Below are 14,004 nucleotides of genomic sequence, written 5' to 3' on the forward strand. Positions count from 1 at the left end.
GTCATCCAGTCCTCTGTTTCTCCCACGCCTCCGCAGGCCCTGTCGGCCTCCCTCTCACAGCGGATCCAGGGTGAACCTTTTCCCTCACCTTCCCCACGCCGCTGGCCGAGCCTCCAGGGGCCCTGGCGGACTCCACACAGGTCCCTTTTCTTCCACCTTTGTTCCCCCCTCATTCCCCGACAGATTCTTCTAACGCAGCAGCCAGGGTGACCTTGTTAGGATGTGAAAGTCAGAGCAAGGCATTTCTCTGCCCAGGGGCTCTGGTGGCTCCCCATTTGCTCCCAGGGAGAGCCAGCGTCCTTAGTGTGGCCTCCAGGACATCCCCATCTAATACCCACCCCTTCACTCACTCTACACCACCCAAACTGCCTCATGGCTCCTCCAACCCACTGGGAACACCCCCACCTCAGGGCCTTTGCACAGGCTGTCACCTCCACCTGGGATGCTTTTCCTCCAGAGAGCTGCATAGCTTCCCATCCTACTTCCTTCAGATCTTTACTCAAATGCGAAGCCTCCCTTAGATACCCCGTCCAAAATCTCATGTCTCACCCCCATAACCCTTTTCTTTCTTATCACTGTCACCTCTCCATACACTATATATTTTACTAATTTATATACCATGTTTCTGTGCCTCCAGCTAGCATGTGTAAGGCAGGATTTTTGTTCTGTATTGTCAGCTCCTAGAACAAATTCTCCCTCCTAGGAGATGCCCCAGAAACATTTGTAGGATGCCTGCCTGAAGAGGGCACGAATTAGCCTATTTTACAGATGGGGGAACTGAGTCTCAGGTTGACCTGAACCTAGTCTCTTGACTCCCATCCAGTTCAGTGTTCTTTTGCCGAGCCATGGTTTCTACCTCCTTCTCCCTGTATCCCTGTTTCCAGGGAAAGCCATGCTAAACCGTGTGGGTTTAGGCGCTAGGCGCTAGGCGTTAGGCGCTAGGCGCTGAGCTTCGCAGATTAGATGACTTTATTTCGATTTCAATCTCACAGTGTCTTGAGAGGAAGGAACTGTCATTGACCCCACTGTACAGACAAGGAGGCGGAGCCATTTCATATAGGCAGAAGGGACAAAGATCGATAACTTCTTAAACCAGTGAAGATGTGGGGACACTGGCCCCCTTTTTTTAAAAATTTTTTTAATGTTTATTTATTTTTGAGACAGAGAGAGACAGAGCATGAACAGGGGTGGAGCAGAGAGAGAGGGAGACACAGAATCTGAAACAGGCTCCAGGCTCCGAGCCGTCAGCACAGAGCCCGATGCGGGGCTCGAACTCACGGACCGTGAGATCATGACCTGAGCCGAAGTCGGACGCTTAACCGACCGAGCCACCCAGGCGCCCCAACACTGGCCCTTTTAAGCAATGCTGGTTGCTGGGCAAAAGGCTGCTGCTTTTTGGAAGATGGTGGAATCGACTACAGCTTTTACACGCACATTTTTATCTAAGCAGCGTGAATTCGGGTAGCCTGTTCTAAAGACGCAAACTATCAGGATGTGAGTCTGCGCACCGGGATTTTGTGGCCAGTGAGCTGGAGACCACATGGTCTCCTTTCAGTTCTGGGTTCTTCCCTCCCTCGGGGCATTTGCCCCTGCTGTGCCCTTTGCCTGGCATGCTTTCTCCCATGGCCCCAACCTTCCCCGTCCTCAGGTATCAGCACAGACCTTCTGTGACTGTGGCACCTAAAATACATCTTTTCCCCACCTCGCTCGTTGCCTGTCTGAGCTTCCCAGTCCCGCATCACAATGTACACGGTATGTCGTGATTGTATTTCTTTGTTGTCTCCCTCCATCCCTGTCTCCCTCTCTTTTCTCTCTCTTGTCGGAATGGATGCCTGTTCCATGAAGGGGCAGGACCGTGCTGGTTGGTTGACACGGGGGATACTTAGTGGCCATTAGCTGAAGGAGTGGTGCTACAATGAAATGGCGTGCCAGCATTAGACAGACAGGGTTGGGGTTCTGTGTATGAACTGGAGGGGCGTTTGTGTTGTCGAGCATCAGGATTTGAACCCCAGCCCTTCTGCCTCCCAGGCCACATTCTTCCGCACCACCCAACCCTTTCCACACACAGACTCTCTGTGTAGCCTCGCTGCAGTCTTCAGAGGAAGGCGGAGTGTGAGTTATTAGCTGTTTGTATTTCATTCTGTAAATCAAGATCTAATTTACAGACAGGAAGTCAAAGCATAGTTTGATGGATTGTTACAATTGTATCACCTGGGTGACCCCCTATCCAGACCAAGATGTGGAACATTTTCAGCACCCTGTAAGGTTCCCCGGGGCCTCTTCCTGGTCAGCGGCCTGTCCCCACACTCTCAAGTGTCCGTGCTTTGGAGTGCCCTCCCGAGGGTTAGTCTTGCTTGCTCTTGCATTTTGTGTAAATGGAACCTTCGAATATGAACTGTTGTTATCTGGATTCTTCTGGCTTCTGTCTACGTGAACTCTGTGAGCTTCATCTGCGATGCTGCAGGCCTCGGCAGGTTGTCCCTTTTCATTGCTGTGTAGTATTCCCCCGTATAGGCGTACCACCACGTGCTGATTTTTCCCCGAGAGATGGACTTCACGCTTGTGTCCGGCTTTTTGTGACTGTGAAAAAGGCTGCTGAACACCCCTGCCTGTTTCTTGGTGGACACACACACACACACACACACATTTACTTCTCTAGGATGCATGTATTCCCAGGGGTACTTGCTGGGTGCTGGGATAGAAGGCTCATTTTACCAAGAAGGAAGCGAAGGAGACTTCAGAAGATCTGGAAGGGGGAAGGGACTTGCCCAAGGTGACACAGTGACCCAGGCCCTCTCACCCCTGTTCTTACCCACCTCCCACCCCCAGGGTGCACCTGCTTCTCAACCCAGCCCTGTGGGTAGGGTTGTCCAGCAGGCGCCCGTGTGGGGGGTGGGCCTCTGGAGGGTGGTATTTCCAGGTCTCCTTACACTGGGCAAGCCCACGGAGTTCTTGCTCATGCACCTCCCTCCTATCCCTGGCCCTAGAGATGATGGGCGGGCCACAGTTTGCCTTCCTTGGTGGTGGGTGCTGGGACCGATGCGGAGCTATTGTTGTTTATTGGATGCTGGTGCCTGAGGCTGGCCAGCTGGCCGGGCACAGGCTGGGATTGGCATGTTTGGGCTACCCTGGCATTTTTGGCCTGGGAGTGTGTGCACGTGTGAGTGCATGTGCACACATGCACACACGAGGTGTGAGTGTGGCCCTGCATCTCACACTCACCGTGCTCCTGCCTCGTGCAGACCCCATCTCGTACTGGGAGGAGCCTGGCGGAGCGGTTTGGGCTGATCGGTGCACCCCTGACTCGGGCCCAGGAGGAATGCGTGTGCCTCTTTCCTCAGCACCCACCACCTAGGTCTCTGATGGCATGAGTTCCCTGGGAGGTGGTGCCTTTAGCTCTTTCCGTGCCTGTCCCACCTCTTGACCCTGAACTATCCAAGGGCAGGCACGACAATTAACATGGGCATCCACAAAAGCAGTTTTTTGAATGAGCCCTTTTTAAAATTAACATAAAAAAATATATATATACCATAAAGTGTGCCCTTTTAACCTTTTTTTTTTTTTTCTTTTTGAGAGAGAGTGTGCACAGGAGAGAGGCAGGGAGACAGAGAGAATTTCAAGCAGGTTCATGCTCAGCGGAGAGCCTGATGCAGGGCTTGATCCCACGACCCTGGGATCATGACCTGAGCCGAAATCAAGAGTCAGAGGCTCAGCCTCCTGAGCCTCCCAGGCGCCCCCACTTTTAACCATTTTTGATTGTACAGGTCGGTCGCGTTACGTACGTTCACGCTGTCGTGCAGCCACCTCCACCGTGTCCAGAACTGTTTCCTTTTCTGAAACCAGACTCGGTGCCTGTGAAACGCTGACTCCCCACCACCTCCCCTCCCCTGACCCCTGGCAGCCATCCTTCTACTTCATGCAGTGTTTGCCCTTTTTTTCTGGCTTACTGGAACATTTAGCATAGTATTTTCAAGGTTCATCCATGTTGTAGCACGTGTCAGAATTTCATTCTTTTTTTTGAGGCTATAATTGTTCTTTTGAGCTTTTTTTTTTTTTAATTTTTTTTTAACGTTTACTTATTTTTGAGACAGAGAGAGACACAGCATGAACGGGGGAGGGTCAGAGAGAGGGAGACACAGAATCTGAAACAGGCTCCAGGCTCTGAGCCATCAGCCCAGAGCCCGACGCGGGGCTCGAACTCACGGACCGCGAGATCGTGACCTGGCTGAAGTCGGACGCTTAACCGACCGAGCCACCCAGGCGCCCCTCTTTTGAGCTTATTTTTTTTTTTTTCAACGTTTATTTATTTTTGGGACAGAGAGAGACAGAGCATGAACGGGGGAGGGGCAGAGAGAGAGGGAGACACAGAATCGGAAACAGGCTCCAGGCTCTGAGCCATCAGCCCAGAGCCCGACGCGGGGCTCGAACTCACGGACCGCGAGATCGTGACCTGGCTGAAGTCGGACGCTTAACCGACTGCGCCACCCAGGCGCCCTTGAGCTTATTTTAAAGGTACCTTAGATCCTCTGGGTTGAGGGAAGGTGTCAGCTTGATGGTGGGAGTGGGAACAAATAATATTTATTCGGGGCACCTGGGTGGCTCAGTTGATCGAGCGTCCGACTCTTGGTTTCGGCTCAGGTCATGCTCTCACGGTTCATGGGATCAAGCCCCACATCGGGGTCTGTGCCGACCGCGTTGAGCCTGCTTGAGATTCTGTTTCTCCCCCTCTCTCTGTGCCTCCCTGCTCCCTGTCTCTCAGGATAAATGAATAAATTAAAAAAAATAATATTTATTCACACTTACTAGGGGCTGGTCCTTCCGCCAGGTTATCTCATGTGATCCCCACCACAGTATTATCCTCGGTTTACAGATAAGGGGATTAGGCTCAGAGAAGTTGAGTAAGTTGGCCAAGGTCACACAGCAGGTCTTAGGCCAGCCAGGATTGGAGGCCGGGTTGGCCTGCCGGCACAGCCCATGCTCCGCATTCCCGCCCCCAGGGCAGTGCCCAGGTCAGGCTCAGAGTCATTTCCTTGAATGCTTCTTGTCACCTCTCCACAGCTGAGTGTGGAGCCGATGGGTCGGCCCCTCCTCCCTGGCCGGGTCCTCGTGCCTGGGCCCCAGCTTCTGTTAAAAGCGCCTCTGTGAAGCAGCCACCCTGGGCGAGGCAGGGGTCTGCGGGGATGTGGTCCTCAGTGCCCCCCGGCACAAGGCTGGCAGGGGCCGCCGGGTCCAGGGCGGCTGACGGCAGGATGTCGCTGTTGGCAGGACTTTCCCTGTACGAACAGCCAGCCACCAGGAGCTTCTGGATTCAGAGGATAGATAAACAGGAAGAGGGAGAAACTTAAAAATATTTTTCTTCCCCTGCTGTGCCCTGGTGTTTTCTCCCTGCCCTGCCCTCGGTCGCCAGAGGCTTAAAGTGGCCGAGTTCTTCCCCCGACCAGGAGCCCGCCCAGAGGCCTGGAGAGCCAAGCAGGCGGGTTTCAGGTCTTAGGGTTTCAAGTTTTGTTTTGCCTGGTGGGCTGGGATGAGGCTGGGCGTTAGGGCCAGGCGGGCCCGAGTTTGAATCCTGGCTCCGCTGTTCCTTTGCCGTGTGATCTAGGCCAGGCCACCTGCCCGGCCGTGGGCCCGTGGGGCGGAATGGCGGTGATACGTGGCCCGCGGGAGAGTCTGGAGGGGTAGCACAGCGGTGGGTATTTGTTGGGCGCTGGCTGGCTGTGTGTGTGCAGGCGGGCGTGTACCACGAGCACTCTCTCTGTTAATCCTCACGGCCCTCAGAGCAGGCCTGGTTCTTGTCTTCATCTGACGGATGTTGGAGCACAGAGAGGTTGAGCGTTTCTGTCGAGATCACACCGCTGGCGGTGGCGGAGCTGAGGCCGAAACACGGTCCGTGACCTCCGCGCCCTGCCGCGCTATGGTCTGGCGTCACGTACACAGCGAGGCACACGGTACCATTGGTATCGCGAATTTCTTTCCCTTCTCCTGTACAGAGAAACCCTGTGTAGTTAGGGATGCGGGGCAGCGGGGTGAGGCCTGCGGAGCTTTGGGCCCCAGTGGTCCCGGAGTCATATCTAGCCCTTGCTGAGGTGGCTCCCCGTGTGTTGCCTCTTCCAGGCAGCCCTCTTAGGTTGACGCAGGGCATCATCATGCAGCTCTACTGTTGCCCCGGTCTGGGCAGCACGCCTCACCCCACAGAGCAACATCCTGACTCTCTGGCACAGCCCCCGGGTCAATTGAGGCTCACCCCAACCCCACCCCATCCTGTATTCTGGCCTCACAAGTACCTTGATACTTCCAGGAGACTGCACAGTGCCAGGCATTTCTTCCTCCATTCCTTCTGCTGTTTCCTCCGTGCAGAATGCCTTTCTTGTCTGTCAAATGTTGCTCATCCTTTAAGGTCCAGCTCGGTGGTCTCCTCTTCCAGGAAGGCTCCCGTGAGTTCCTGACCCTGAATTAACATCTCCCTCCTCTGTGCAGCTCAGTGTGGTGGGAGAGGTCCTAGAGTCCCTGTCCTGTTGTCAGTCTCTGTGAGCCTCAGTTTCCGTATCTGTGGACTGGGGATAAAAGGAGTGGGGGAGAGGAGAAAGCCAGGATTTTCTCATTCCGGCCTGTGTGGACTTGGCTAGAGCCCAGTGAGGAATGGCCCTCTTAGGGTTAACTCCTTGCCATGTCAGGGACGGAAGCAAGGGCAACAGAGAGTGAAATGAAGTCACTTCCCTGCCTGGGGGTCTGCCATGTGCCTGGCCTTCTGCATAAATCCTGTTTCCTCCTTGGCCTCCATGTGCCCACCCACTCCTGGCTCCCATGACCCCGAAGGTCACCAGCAGGTGGGGCTCCCGATGGAATGTTGGCCTGTCATTCATCCGGCGAGGTCACTTCCTGTCTGGATCAGCCATCCACCTTTCCTGCCATAGCCTTCCACGTAGAGGTTTCATGGGAGTGATGGGTGTGGGTTTCAAAGGAGGCTACCTGAGGTCAAGTCCAATGTCCAGCCTGCACTGTACTCTGGGGGGCATTTCCTTGGGGGGCTCTGTGGGCATCCCCCAGGGCTGTCCCTCAGGCTCCTGGGCCTCCAATTCTTCCTCTGTGGAACCTGGGGGGAGGGGCTGTGTGTCAGAGGAGCTCAGAGCACTCACTGGGTCAGGCCAGGACATCCATGACCTCATTTAACCCTTTCTCCGCCACAGGGAAACAGGCTCAGGAGGCGGCCCAGGCTTCTGGTGGGGGACAGTGCTAGGGTCCTCGCAGGTCTTTCTGACTCCGACATCCAAATGATTTCCATGGGAAGGTGTTGAGTTTCCCAGCAGTAGCAACTCAGGAGAACCCTCACTCCTGTGACCTTTTTCTGTGGGGTCCGGGGCTCTTCTTTTTTCTATCAATAGTATATGTTCATTCTAGAAAAATCAGAGAAAATAAACATAGGCAGGGAGATTAGGGGACCCATCCATGACTCCAGTGTCCAGGGATAACTATGGTTCACCATTCATGTTTGGAGATTTATCCTTGCGGACATTTCTCGTGTGTGTGTGTGTGTGTGTGTGTGTGTGTGTGTGTATGTGTGTGTACCCTTTACACTGTATCTTTTTTCCCTAACTAAACATACAATAGATACTTCCCTATGTGAGTGAGTAAACTGTTACTTCTTGCATTTGAAACGTTTAAATTGGAGTTGACCATGCACAGAAAAGTACACACATCCCAAGTATACAGCTTGATGATTCTACAAAATGAGGAGAGCCTCCCCCAGGTCAAGGAACGGAATTTTTCCAGCACCCGGACCCCTGCATCTCATCACCATCCCCTCCTTCCTGCCGCAGATGGGACACCTTGTCTGAGTTTTAGGTGAACGGAATCATATAGTATGTGTTTATGTTGGCTTTTTTTCACTCCACATTCTTTTAAGTGACATTCCTCAGACACTCTTTCCATTTTAATGACTGCATGATGACGTCCACGATACATTGGACTTTGACCACTGTTGATGTGAAAGATGTTTTGTCTTTGACTAATGTAAGCAAAGCTATGTCGGACAGTTCTGTGGCCATATCTCTGATTATTTCCTTTGAATCTGTTGATAGGAGATTTGCTGGACGTTCTGAAGGTATTTTAGAATTGTTGCCAGATTGGCCACTAGGGGGCAGTGCTAGTCTGCATCCCGCCAGGTGCTTGGGAGAGAGCGGACCCCAGGTCCCCATGCTGGCATTGGGGGTTTTCCTGCTGTTGTGCCTGTGATACCATGATAGGCAATATGTGGCATTTCATGGTTTCCAGAGTTCAAATTACAAGTTAGGTTGAACATTTTTACCCTCACATTTACCGTCCATTTGTATCTCTCTTCTGTTGGGTTGTTGGGGTTTTCTGGGTTTTGGTTTTTTTTTCTGTTATGCCCTCGAGATGTACTTGTTTTCCTGTTTGAAAAAAGCTACATTGAATATGATAAATAATAGAAATATGTCAAAACTATCTTTATCCGGTTTGCCTTTTGCCTTTTCAGCTTTGTGGTTTTCCTGTGTTGGTTAAAAGCTGACCATTTTTAAAAGATTTTTATAAGTAATCTGTAGACCCATCGTGGGGCTCAAACTCATGACCCTGAGATCAAGAGTTGCAGGCTCAACCAGGTGCTCCTGCAAATCACTTTAATGTGCGGTTTAACAGCAGACACTTGGGTTCTCGTATCTGCTCCCGTGTTCAACTGTTGTGATACGTTGCTTCGATTGAAGTATGTGAAGAAAATCCAGCTTCACACAGATAGGTGGTTGGAAAAGGAAGGAGCATTTTATTAGCCTCTGGGTATTTTCTTTTGACACTACGTAACAATTCAGTATGTGATAGTTTCTTACAGGTCGGTTGAAATGCAGGATCTGCAAACATATGAAGCAATTTTTCGTATTTCATTGCATTAAAAGCCATGGGACCATCTTGCACTCTGAGTGGATCTTTTTCATTATTTATTAAATTTTTTTAATGTTTATTTATTTTTGATAGAGAGAGACAGAGCATGAGCGGGAGAGGGGCAGAGGGAGGGGGAGACACAGAATCCGAAGCAGGCTCCAGGCTCTGAGCTGTCAGCACAGAGCCCGACGCGGGGCTCGAACTCACGAACCGTGAGATCATGACCTGAGCCGAAGTCGGACACTCAACTGACTGAGCCACCCAGGCGCCCCTCTGAGTGGATCTTTGACACAGGTGTGATTTTGTAACATCACATAGGGGTCATTGGGAAAATATTGGTTCCCTGGGTTATACCTATCTTCCAAATTTAGACGTTTCGGCAATTTTCAGAAATTACATATGTTAACATCGTCACCCATATCATCGCAAAATCTTTGTGTTTTGAGAGGCTGTCAGACTCACGGTGGCTGATGCAAGTTTTCCGAAACTCTGATGTTTCCTTTTAAGCTCAAACTTGATCATTGGCAACAAATGCCATCGGTTGCCTTCCTCGAAAGGACAGGCTTGCCTGGTTCACTTTTGAGAAAATGTCCGCCAGATACCCAATTCTGAATAACTGGCGTCTGTCTGTCGGCTGGTTTTCTGTGCACAAAGAGGCTAGTTTGGCAGACAGCTCTGGTGGGCTCACAAGTGCCGTCCCCCCAGACACCTGTCGTACCCCCACACAGCCTAGGTACATCACACAGAATAGCGAAAAGACGCGTACGCAAGGCTGAACTTCAGTGAAATGAGCTCTTCTGCTTCATCCAGGACCTCCTTAGGTGACACTGGCATGTTCTGTCACCGTGAGTGACTCGGGCAGCCTAGTTCACGGCCAGTGCGTTGCCTCTTGCTGAGTTTTACCTGCTGCCGTGGCTTTGCCTCCATCACTACAGTGAGACAGCATGATATCTCGGAGCTGTCCTGAGAATAGCGTTGACCTTGTGGACTCCTGGAAGGTGTTAGGGCCCCCGGTCCTGCAGGGCGTGCCGTTGGAGCTGTGGACCAGATGGTAGGTGAACGGCCTCAGCGCAGTGCTTGGGCCCGTCTGGGGCTCCGGGACATCGTGCCCGCTGCCGCCGTCATCCTCTCCCCGCTAACAGACCTGAGGCCGCACCTCGGGGGGTGGTGGTGGAGATGTTAAGCCATTTGGGGTTAGAATTTCGTCGTTTGTGATTTCAGATCCTGGTCAAGCTGCTAGTGTGTTTGGTCCTCAGGAGTGAGTGAAGAGCCCAGGGGACTTCTTAGGGACCCCGCTCTTCTTGTCCCTCTGGGAGGCGGGGGGAGTGTGAGTCAACGGGAGAGACCCGGGGGTCTCAGCCAGGCGATTCTCCTGCAAGGGTGGGGCCTGTTTCTCAGACAGGGGGCCCTCAGAGTCGTCCTCCCCGCTTCCTGGCCTGAAGGGGCCTCCACAGCCTCTGGCCTTCATGGCCCTTCCTCACGAACCTCCTCCCAGCCCCCACTTTCTTGGGGCAGTCGAAACGTGGCTGCATTTACAGAGTGCCTGTTGCGTTCTGGGCCCGGGGCTAAACCCACCCGTACCGTCTCATTTATGCGCACAGCGTGGACACCCACAGAACCGATCTTTTGGTTGGGTGTTGTTGTTCCTGAAAAATCTGTCCGGTTTTGTTCATTCGGGTGGCTACGTTGTGCCAAGCCCTGAGATGCCATCAGAGGCCAGCCCCCGCCCTGGCCTGGGGGGCTTCAGGGTGGCAACAGCCATGCTGGGATGTGGTCTGGGGAAGGTGAAGGAGGCCTCCTGGTTCAGGGATGGGAGTCCGCGAGGCAGAGAGAGCCAGTGGGGCAGGAAGACGTGGAGTGCATGAACGCGAGGCCGGTGTGTGACCGGCAAACTTCATTTGCGGCTCAGCAAGGAAACTGACATCTGTGCGGTCACTGGAGGAAAGCTGACTGGGTTGGACCAATTGAGAGATGGGGCAGCCTTGTCCTGGATGGGTCATTTTAAGAATTTTCAAAGGCCACAGTTTCTGCCCTGCATAGACTCTAGAACACCCCACCCCATCCCCCTGGGCTGTAAGAGGCACCTCTGCGTTATTCTTATTTTTGTCATTATTGCTAATTATTTGCAAAGGCCCATTGAGATGTCTGCTCCAGGGATTGAAAGAATTTCACTTTGGCTCGAGGTTAGAGAACAAGGGTGGGAGTTGGGGAGCCGTAGGCCGAAGGGGAGGCTGGGTGTGCTTGGGGGGAGTCATGAATTGCTACGTGGTTCCTCCTTGGGTCTAAACTGACGTCTTTCATGCTGACCTGTCTCCTCTGCTTGGCGTGTTCCCTTCTGGGGAGCTGGAGAGCTCTTCCTCGGCAGGGTCTTTCCTGGCCCTGGGTGGACATGCTCCGTGAAGCAGATGGGCAGGGAGGTGCAGAAGAGAGGCGTAAGGAGACGCCTGGACCCGGCCCTGCTGTCGACTGTCCCTGTGACTGTGGGCAGTTGTCTGGTCTACTCTGGACCTCAGTTTTCTCTTCTATAAAATGAGAGGAACAGACTGGGATCTCAAAGGTACATCTGACTCTGAGATGCATGTTCGTGAACAAGGTGGATTTAAACTGTGTATCGTGTGTGTGTGTGTGTGTGTGTGTGTGTGTGTGTGTGTGTGTGTTGGGAGGGACAAGGCCCAGGGCAGGTAGGCGCTGGTGGGAGCCCCTGCCCTGGGTACAGACCTGAAAGTTTTATCCTCCCCTCCCCCGCCCCCAGCCCTCCCCTGCCCCACCCTAGGGGACCCCTGTAGCAGGGTGACTTCCTTCATGTTTGTTCTGCAGCAAAGGCAGATGTTTCCTACAGCTGGCCACTCAGCCTCCTGCCCTATTTTTAGCTCCATTGTTACCCATCCAGGGCATCTGGCGGCCTGGGGTGTATGACAGGCTGTGGCCCTGGAAGCGGTTCTCTTTTCTGGGTCCAGCATGTTCTCTGCCTTCTACCAGGTCCGTGGCTTAAGTTTCCTTCATCTAGTGGGAAAGCGAGGGTAGCGTCGGGAGAAATGGGAGAGGGTGGCTGGGTGGTGCATGAGAAGGAGCCCGGGCTGTGGAACCAGAGGCCTGGTTCTGTTCTGAGGTCATGCAGTAAACTCTCTGAGCCTCAGTTTTCCCGTCTGCTAAATGGCACAATTGCCTGTGCTTCTGCTTTTCTCGCGGGATTATTCTGAAGCTGAAATGGGACTGTGAATGTGGAATTTATTTAGGGGAATGATATTTGGGACCCACAACTATTGTGGGTTTAGCCCTGTGGCGGCCCTGGAGGAGCACTGGTCCAGAGTGGGGAGGTGAAGCGTGTCCTTACCAAACCCCAGGCCAGGGAGCTCGAGGCTAAGGTTGCTGGGGTGCAGGCTGCATGCTGGCAGGCTTGGAGAAAGAGGGGGCATTCCCACTGGACGTTGACGGAGGGAGTGAGGGGGCGAGGGTGGGGGGGTGATGTCTCTGGTTGTGGGACCAGGGAGGACAGATGTAAGGGGGCAGGGAAGGGCTGGATGTGCCCCGGGAGGTCCGAGCAGGAAAGGGCTTTGAGCGTCTCCGGCCAGCCGCTCTGGAGCGGTCGCTGACTAGGAGCGGCCCCGTGCTGGGTCTGGAGGCAGGAGGGTGTCCATCTCTCTTCCTGAGCTGGCAGCCAGCCCAGGGGCTCAGCTCCTGGCTGTACTGCACACTGGGCTGTATTGCACGTCGGACTTTCACAAAGGATCGGTTTTATACAAAGGGTTCAGCTGCCAACACTGAACTTGAGTTCAGTACTGGGTTGTACTGAACTTGAGACCTCTCGGAAAGCCCAAGCTGGAGAGGAACATCTCCCAGTGCCTTTGCTGCTCTGTACCGTAGGCCATCTGGGACCGGGGGTTGCCTGGAACTCTGGGGATGTGCAGGGTAATAGGGGCGGTGAGGGTGGGAAGAGGGGTCTTGAATGCCAAGCAAGGGAGTATAGACCGGAAGCTGCAGAGGTAGAAGGATGGGGACAGACCCCAGAACTGGGTCCCGGATCTTCACGGCTCCTTGAAGAGATGCTTCAGGCCCCTGTGGCATTCCTGGAGGTCAGAAGTGGGGTTCCAGCCTCAGTTCCCACTGGCCCTTTGGGGCCCAGTCCCTGGAAGCAGCGAGGAGAGCGTCAGCAAGGCCCTGTGTGGGGTCTCAGGAAACTCTAGGTTTCTGCTGACCCTGATATGCTCAAATGCCCAACTTCTTGGAGCCGAGCAGGAGAGCATGTCCGGGCACTCTTAACCCTGTTCTCCCCAGGGTCCTCCCCCCCGACAGTCCCAGGTGCGTGGAACCTGGACGTGGAGGGAGCTTCAGACTCTCAGGAACAGAATGACTGCCCTCCCAGAGCTGACTGGGCCTTCCCTGGGAATTTTTACATTCCCCTCCTCTTGCGCCCATGAAAAATCCAACAGGCAGGGGCCCTCCCATCCAGATAATACCTTCTTATTTTCCGGGAGATCTGCTCCTCAGTAAGGCCCCGAGAGGGACACAGAGAGACTCCATGTGGGAGACACTTGCATTCTCTCTCTGCCTTTTTGGAGCAGTGGAGGCCAAGCGTCTGTGTAGAGCGTGGAACAAACAGTTAGTTGCTTAGAACTTTCTAAATCTCTGCAGCTGACTCGGGGAAGGTTGCTGCACCACACCGTGTAGCCATCAGGGGTGCGCTAATTGTCTCCTCAGCTGCCCCGCGGGCCTCGTTGGCCAGAGCTGGTATCTTCTATATCCCTTGAACCCCCATACCCCAGCATGGGTTGGGCTCACAGGCTCCCAGCGTCGCTCTGCCTGACTCTTCCCAGCAGGGAAACTTGACGTTCTCCTGCAAAAGGGGAAAGAAGTAAGTTCTGTCTTGTTGCCATGTGGCACGTGGTCATTGAGGGTCAAACCTAAAAATAATGGAGTGCATTAGTTAGGATTAGATTTGGCTGCGAGTAATAGGAAAAGCCAAATGACCGTAGTTTACACAAGATGGAAGTTTATTTCTAAGTCCTGTCCAAACCCAGAGCTTTGCGGCCCACGCCTGGGGTGGTGGTTCCACTCCATGGATTCCTTGGGGGACCTTGACCTCCGCCATTCCGAGGCAGTGGCTTCATGTGCTCG

Source organism: Lynx rufus, unplaced genomic scaffold (genome assembly GCF_022079265.1).
Source record: "Lynx rufus isolate CCGP_SWC_20201006 ecotype Redwood Valley unplaced genomic scaffold, mLynRuf1.p SCAF_11, whole genome shotgun sequence".
NCBI lineage: Eukaryota > Metazoa > Chordata > Mammalia > Carnivora > Felidae > Lynx > Lynx rufus.